Source organism: Pteropus vampyrus, unplaced genomic scaffold (assembly GCF_000151845.1).
Source record: "Pteropus vampyrus isolate Shadow unplaced genomic scaffold, Pvam_2.0 Scaffold5, whole genome shotgun sequence".
Classification (NCBI taxonomy): domain Eukaryota; kingdom Metazoa; phylum Chordata; class Mammalia; order Chiroptera; family Pteropodidae; genus Pteropus; species Pteropus vampyrus.
Genome location: NW_011888786.1, coordinates 17,021,475 through 17,030,259, shown reverse-complemented (window position 1 = coordinate 17,030,259; position 8,785 = coordinate 17,021,475). Strand labels below are relative to the sequence as shown.

Below are 8,785 nucleotides of genomic sequence, written 5' to 3'. Positions count from 1 at the left end.
TCCTAGTTATTAGTAAGAGACAAGGCATCACCAACACTCAAATGCAGTTTCTGAGAGAAAAATGCCAGGAAAGTGAAACTACCTTATTATATTCAGAGACACAGGTTGCAAACTTCCTCAGGTGTTGTGTAAACAAAAAATCAGTGATGTAGATTGTGTTGACACAATTTAATTTGATTTAGCTTTGTAAATAAAAATTTAACAGAAAAATTCTACAAACTTATTTTGCCGATATGTAAAAACCAATTTAAAACTTGGAAACCAGATTAGACATATTATACTCCATTTTATCTTCTCCCCTTTTAAAGCCCTCCAAACAATGGAATAAAACATTTCCTGAACTTCTGACAGGTTCCAAAATATCCACCAAGGTCCTTCATGAAGCTTCTCTACTAATTACCAGTGTGACTTTTGGCAGGCAATTTAAACTCTCATGTACAACACTCAGAGGCTTGACCATCACCTCCAAAGATTTTCCAAGTTCTAACTTCCCATGAACCTAAGACTATAAGTCCTAACCTTGGCTGCACAGGGAATCACCTGGATAGCTTTTAAAAATTCTGATGCCCAGGTGACACTCCAGACCAAATCAAACAGAATTTCAGGAAGAAGGACAAAGCAACAGTTTTTTAAACTAACCAGGCAATTTCAACCCAAGTTAAACCCAGTGTTCACTCCTGACTTACAATAAATCAAGTTTCCTAGACAAATGACTTTCTAATATATTTAAAATGGCCCACTGTCAGAAAAAGCATTTCATATTGCGCCTTAGTACACACACGTTTTAATATTTCAATAAAATAATTTTGTGGAATGTATTTGTTAAATTTTACAGATGAATTTTTACACACTCTGGTATTTTCTATTTTCTATGAATTAAAAAAGTTTACTACCCACAGATTAAAAAACAGTGCCCTAGCCACAAGCTATATCTTTGAATTTGGCCACTAGATGGAACCCTCACATTTAAAGAAAGGAAAGTATAACTCCAGATTCTGAACTGCACAGAGCAAAGAAAATAAACGTGTATGATTTAATATTAATTTTCTATCCGAACAAAAAAATTAATTTTATAAGAAAAGGAACGTGGCTGTTATACAATAATATTTATATTAACAGTAACACTGATGAGAGATGTGACCCAGTGTTGAGTGAGTCACTATGGCTCCTTGGCCACCACAACCAGTTGGTGAGGTCAGCATTACACCCCTTTCCCATTTGAAGGGACTGAGAGCCAGCAGAGGGATGAGGAGGGTTTGCAATCAAGCCACAAAGTTACAAAGAGGCAGAAATAGAATTAAATCAAATGTGTTGGGTTTTTGCTTCTAACAATGACAAAACGTCAGATTTAAGGTTCATAACATTAATATACAGATGAGGAAGGCCTTGGGGGGATTTTTGTACGGCCGACTCCTTCGCTTTGTGCCCCCCTTTGGGAAAAAGTCTCTTCCTCGGAGAGGCCCATCCTGATCATCGGTGACGGCATCCTCGGCCTTCATCTCTTTCGCGGTTTTCTTTCCCCAGCATTCAGCATTAGCAGACATGTGAAATACCTTGTTTACTTACTCTCTGTCTCTCCTCAACTCGGTGTAGATTCCATAATAAAAGTTGAGAATTCAGTAATCCATACCAGGGGCTGGGGGTAGGGGGAAAATGAGGAGTTATTGCTGAATGAGTAGAAGGTTTTTCTGTTTGGGGTGATGAAAAAGTTTTGGAAGGATTTAGTGATGATGGCCGTGCAGTATTTTGTACATGTAATTAATGCCACAGAACTGTACAATGGTTAAAATGGCAAATTTTATATGTATTTTGTCACAACAAAATAAAAGCATTAAAAAAAATCGTTAACCCAAAATTCAAACCTGTACTCAGCACTTTTATTAACTAAGTGGATTGTTACAGCAACCCCATAAGGTAGATGCTATTACTGTTCCTACTTTACAGATGAGAAAATTGAGCCTCACATTGGTTTAGTAACATGCCCAAGGTCACTCAGCTAGTACAAGATTTGTACCTGGATACACTCCTCTTGACCATTATACTGCTGCTGTCTCTAACACATAAAATAGAGACTGGAACATAATCACTTAATAAGAATATTCCAAAATGGTTACTTTGGCTGCTGGGTGGAAAACAGACTGGAGGGGTGAGAGGAACTTCGAGACGTAGTAGGAAGGTTGCCATAGAAGGTGAAAGATGCAAAGGTCATGGAGGTACAGACAAGTGGATGGTTTATATGAAGATAAGAGATAAGAAGACACGTTGATGTATCTGATTGGAGGAATGAGAATTGAAGCGTAGATCTAGGACTGCACTAATACGGTGGCCATTAGCCAATGTAGCTACTGAGCACTTGAACTGTGGGTAAGAAATGAGATGCTAAATACATTATTGAGTATAAAATATATTCTGAATTCCAAAGACAGCACAAGAAAGTAAAACATCTTAATAACTTGTATATTGATGTAGAAATAGCAATATTTTGATAGGTTGGGTTAAATATATTACTAATAAATATATATTAATTTAAAAATATTTAAATGTGACTACTAGAAAATGTAAAATGGCATATGTAGCACACATTATATTTCTATTGGATGGTGATTTGGGATAACATTGTTTTCTTTTTTTTGCTTAACAATGTAATGGTGCATTCATTCATTGAACTGCAAAAAATAGAGAGAAAGAGGCTTAAGGATGAAAATAAAAAAATCTGCTCTGGACATATAAAGTTTGTGAGATATCCAGGTAGAGATGGGGAGCCCAGAGGTTGGAGCAGAGGTCATAGATGGCACTGCACTTTTGGGAGCCATCAACCTGCATATTACACTGAGAGTTGAGTTAGTATATGAGACCTCTTCCGGAGAATCTATACATAAGGAGAGCCCAGTAAGCACCCAGGACCACGCCCTGAGACACTCCAACATTTAGGAGTTGGGTGCCAACAGGTGGTCTGTTTTGCAGAAATGACACTCTATTTCTGTTTGGTTTTCTATCTGAGAAAAAAACTAAATTCATTATGGTTTGATGTTGATGTGTATGTTTGGAATTCATGTTTTTTTGTGAGCTGCAATTCAACAGACTCAGGATTGCTTTTTATTTTCTAGACAACATTAGTACAGTTTAACTGCAGAGATCTGGGAATGTAAAATGGGATTCCTACACTCAGAGTTTTTCCGTTTGGAGGTGTTCCATTAGAGTGACACCCTGGCCTTTCTTGACCTTCACTCACTGCCAGGAGAGGAGTCATTTATCCCATTGGTGGTGTGGGAGAAAAAAAATGAAATTTTAGGGAGTCCGCCCTTCTATCTTTCTGGCATCTATCTGCTTGCAGGAACTTCTCACCCAGCGCCAACCCTCCACAGGGCAGGCTTTATGGCATCAGAGTCAAGACTAAGGCATTAGATTGGCCAGTGGGTGGGTCATTGTCTCATGAAAGATTTAATAATTTTGCTTGGCATCAAATCTAAGCCATGTTCTCTAGCAGCTTTATCATCAAAATGGTGACATTTTAATTTCCATTTACCTGATTCCCACAACCTTCTCTCAATGGGTTCTGAATTTAAGTGAGGATAAAGGGCATTTTTCTAATGGGCGAAATCCCTAATACTTGAATTCCATCAAGACTGGGGGAAATTAGTTTGTCAGAATGGGAGGACTCAGAATCTCACCTGCCTGGGGCCACAATCATTCTTTACCTTTTTTGAAAGATACCATGGGATATGGCAATGGATTCCCACTGGTGTTCCACAGAGCTGTTTCGGGGGCCTCTAGCAAAGGAATGGAAGTAGTGGGGGGTAGGAGTGAAGTGTAAGTGTCTTGCCCACCTAGCTTTAACTAGGACAGTTTTTCATTCATTTGTCTTATAAAGAGATCATTTAAATTTTCACTGAATGAAAATGTTCCTTGGTAAAACAAACAAAACCTCCCTGAGAGACATAGTTGTGAGAAGAGTAGGGAGCGGGCAGTCAGGAGGCCTGGCGTTGAGACAACTTCATCAATTATTGGTGGCCTTGGTCACTTCTGCTGCCTGCTTCTATGTCTCAGTTTACTCTAGTGAACAAACAGAATAATAAAACCTTAATATCTCCTGGGGCTAGTAAGGGGTTTAAGTGATGAAATGTGTCATGAAATGTGCTTTGTGAAACACGAACGGCATGGCACAGGAGTGGATATGCCCTGGAGGTAGAATGTCAGGGGTTAGATATTCCTGCTCCCTCTTTTGTCGTGTGATGCGGGGTCATGCAGTCAACCTCTCTGTGCCTTGGTTCTGTGAAGTGGAGATAAAAGTACTGTTGGAAGGACTAAATGGTTGATAATATGGAAACTTTACTCCGTGTTTTGTTATATTGATTATTATTAATATTATTAGGTTTGACAGACTATAATAGCACTGCTCATTATAATTCTTCCTGTGAAAATCTTGCAAAACAGACTAGAAAGAGCTGCCCTTTTTTGAACCTTAACTACGAAAAAAACCCAAAAAACATTGGGTAAGTTCATGATCCCTATCATGTGGTTTTTCCACTGAATTACCCAGACTACTGTGGTAAAAGTGTTTTGTGGGAGGAAGGGGGTATGGAGGAGTGTAATTAGCAAGCAGGTGCCAATCTTCAACTTCCCTTTATACAATTAGTCTGAAAGTTGAGTTATAAAATGAGAATCGAAACTGTTGCCAGCTTTATAACCTCAAAACAAATGAAATTGAACTATTCCATTAGTTTTAGAGTTTCTAATGGAAAAACTATAAAGAACAAATGTTTGTTCCCTTAGCTTTAAAACAACAAATAAGTCCTTGTGAGTATCAGCAAAATGCCCAATTCTTTAAATTACTCAATTTTTAAAGAAATTAGTTGTTGAGCATTAGAGAGAAATCAGGTTTTTAAAAGAATGATTTAGAAAATTACATTTAGAGAGGACACAGTGGGGTGGGGGATGTATTGAAAGAAACACTTTATAATGGTCCCCAAATAATAAGTCCCTCTGACTCAAAGGTCATTCAAATTTAAAATAAAAACATATTCAGGGTGATAAGGCAAAACACAGCCAGCAGAAAGGTAATTGCTTAACAGGCCAAGGAATTTTCCTAAGATCCTGGCAAAATCAGGTTAAAGTCTATCTGGCATCACTTATGGCTGCAAGGGAAAATGGAGTTCCCTCTTAAATTTCTTGAAATTGCAGACTGTCACCCAAAGTGAATGACAGCTAAATGAACTAAATGGCACCTGATCACACTTCCCACTTCCTTAACCAAAGCCTTGTTGTTGTTATTTGGCCTGTGTTTCACTTTTCGAGAAAACTTAAATAATAAAATTGAACTTAAACTTGCCCATAATGATAACTGTTGTATATGTCCTTTATTTCAATTCGGACATCAGTATAGAAAGGTATTAAATATAGAACATTTAAAATTCTCCAAACCAAAGTCTATGTTGTTAGTATTTTGTGAAATGATTATTAATTAGAATATGGTGCAAACACAGGCCCACAAGTTGGAGAGGATGGGCTGGGAGTGGATAAAGGATACACCGTACAAAATTAATTTTCTTAATCACCATAACCTAAATCAGGTTTCCAAGTATATATTTTTATTATAAAACGATGCTCTAACTTAACATTTGTTTTATTCTAAAAATATTTCTCCCCCATAACTTTCGTGATAACTTTGGTCTGACAGTAAAAATAACTTAAGAAGCCATGTTGACTTTTGTAGGTCTTTATAAAACCTTATCAGCGAGTTTCATTTTTTGTTTTACTACACCACATAGTAGGAGATATTTTTGAAAACATTTCTCTTTCAATGGAAGGAGAAAGAGGGTGAGTACTTCTCACTTGCTGAGGTCCCCACTGTAGTTGCCATATCTTTGTTCATCAAACCACACTGTAACTGGGGTGGCCACTACTCTTGCATTTGCTCTTGAGTTTAGCTGACATGGCCTGTAATTAAGCCTGTCCTAAAGAAAGTGGACAGCAAATAGTTACAACTCTAAAAGCTGCCTCTGAGAACCTAAATTTGGGGATTTCTATTTTTAAAAATTGTGCGATAATAATATAAAATGTTTTAGAGGCTAGCTAGATGGAATCATGACATCTAACCACAAAATGTCCTTTGGAAGTAATTTTACATTCAGCTCACTTGAGTAGGTATGTATTCCTAATCCACGTCAGGATTTATGCTGCGTACTAGAGATGATGACAAAGATAAACATTCTTCTAGAGAATTTACAATCTATAATGGAAGAATAATAAGTACATACCACACTCTAAAACAAGTCTTTGTAGAGTAAGTGACATGAAAGCATATTTTTAAAAAGTTACTATTTGGAGGCTAAACACTTTTTTTTTTTTTTTGCACTATTGCTGCACTGAACACTCTGCATATATTATCTAATACTGACAATAAAACAAGGAAGAATAATTATCATTATCCCTACTTTAAGATGAGGAAACTGAGGTTCAGTGAGATTAAGGTGGGTGAGATCGGAATCAACCTAAACTTCTAGGAATAACTGGACAACTTTCCATGTCAGCCTTTGTGTGAGAACAGTATATCTAGTATAGTGACATGTTTCAAAAAATTTGCAAGCTCCAGAGCCTCTGACAAAAATGACTGTGTTCTTAACCACTAGCTATGTTGCTTTCTTTGAGGCAGGAATTTACAAGTAGACACACAACAATATTAACAGGACAATGTTCTTATACGTTACTAGTGGCCAAAGATGTGATTAGATGAGATACCCTTTTTTTTCACCTATGAAATCTATAAAAGTTTTAAACAGAGGTACTATTCAGAGCTGATTCAGTTGCTATGAGATGGGCAGTTTCATCTTCTCTGGCTAGAAACACAAACTGCAAAAATCTTTCCAGAAAACAAGTAGAAGAATCATGACAGTTCACAAATATTCATGACTTTGACTTAGTAATTCTGTATCTTGCAGTTAATCTTCAAAGAAAAAATTAGGCAGTTTAAATTTATATGAAAATGTTAAATGCATTAGTATTTGTAATAATCAGACATGACTTACCTATTTTAAAAACAGGCAATGTTTAAATACATACAGTACATTCATATACTAGAATATCATTAAAATCCAAAAAACATATCATTGGAAAATGCTTATGGTAAAATACTGGAAAATTCTCTAAAGAGACAATATAACCCAATGGTTTAAGAGAGTGAATTCTAGAATAACACTGCTTGAGTTTCTATCTCACCTATGTAACTGCTTGAGCGTCAACCCTGGGCAAGCTGCTTAATCTTTCTATGTATCAGTCTCCTCATCAGGAAAATGAAGATTACAACAAAATCACCTATGGCAGAGGATTCTTAACAAAACTAAATAAAAACATGCAAATAAGCACTTAGTATAGGGCCTGGCACATGTTTAAAACATTAGTTAAAATATTAATGGTGAATGTTTCTGGATGTGAGACTGTGGGCGATTTTTATATTTTCTTTATAATCATCTGGAATTTCCAAGTTCCTGTCGATAAGGATTCAATTTCATTATATGCATGCCTATCGTAATGCCAAAGTTGGTTATTAACATATGATAGATATTCTTAAAAGATAAAGAGTCTGTTGCTAGATTTACAGAATTCATCACTGGTTAGAAATGGGTCTTGAATGCTCTTTTGGGGCATCAATTGAGATTAACATATTTTTCACACTGATTTACTTATTAATGGACTTTCTAAAAACCTTTGTTACATTTCTGAGATAAGTATCTAAATATGGTGGATACTTTTTAATAATTAAAAAGAATTTTTGAATCTATGTTAAAATTGATAAGGGGCATTAATTTTTGTGCTCTGTCAGGTTTGGGGTTAGGATAATACTAGCTTGAAAAGTAAACAGGAAGGCTTTTACACCTTTGTCTTCACAATGGGACAACTTATTCAGCATAGGACCATGTCCCTTGAAAGCTTAGAAGACGGCACAGATGACAGCACTTTGCCTACGTTTTAGAAGCAAAAGGGAGCTTATTTTTAGAAGTTATGCTTTGATGAACTTTCAATTTCTTTTACAACTACCAATTTATCTAAATCTTCTTGAATCTATTTTGGTAATTCACACTTGCCAGAAAAATATTATCATTCAGCTTTGAAACTTTCTCAGCATTTTTACATAGTATTTGCTTTTCATTTTAAAAGTTTACCTCCTTGTAAAATAAATGTTCAAAACTTGGATATGTAACTCCAAAAGGGACGGCACCTAGTCAGTGCCGTGTATTAGTGTTGTTGCTGTTACTATTTCTGTATTTGTGGCTAAATCACCTTTTTATTCCTAATTTTGCTTCTAAATATTTTTGCTATTTTATTAGATGTCAAACGCTGTTTTATTGCTAGTAGAAATTATTTGTCCAGATATTTTTCTTCCAATTATGTGTCTGATTTTTTATCGCTTCTGACACTAGTGTTTTCCTCCCTGGAAATACCTGTAATTCTAGGGTTGGATTCCATTCACTGCCTTTTCTCTCTTGTTTTCCTTTTATTTTTCATCTTTCTTTTGCATACAAGAAACCATATCATGTATATTTTCTATATCAATGACTTGATTTTTACTGTGTTAATTCTATTTTTGGGTTTCCTTGTAGGTCACCCATCCCTTCCACTTAGCTGTTTTTTCCACATTAGTTTTTTCTCGCCATGTGATTTTCAGCCTCGAAAGAGTCTTCTGCCTGCTACTGAGATACCAACACGTTTTCCAAAGTCTTTGTTTCCTGTAGCAAATAATTGTCAGATATATGACCTTTTTCTTAGTCCTTTTAGCTTAAACTGTAAA

At 36.0% G+C, this 8,785-nt stretch overlaps 1 protein-coding gene across 1 annotated transcript in view; it reads right to left on the bottom strand.

Annotated features, from left to right (window-relative positions):
* NWD2 (NACHT and WD repeat domain containing 2) overlaps positions 1-8,785 on the bottom strand; it is a 146,585-nt gene that overhangs the window by 45,424 nt on the left and 92,376 nt on the right. The gene's annotated exons all lie outside the window — the stretch shown is intronic.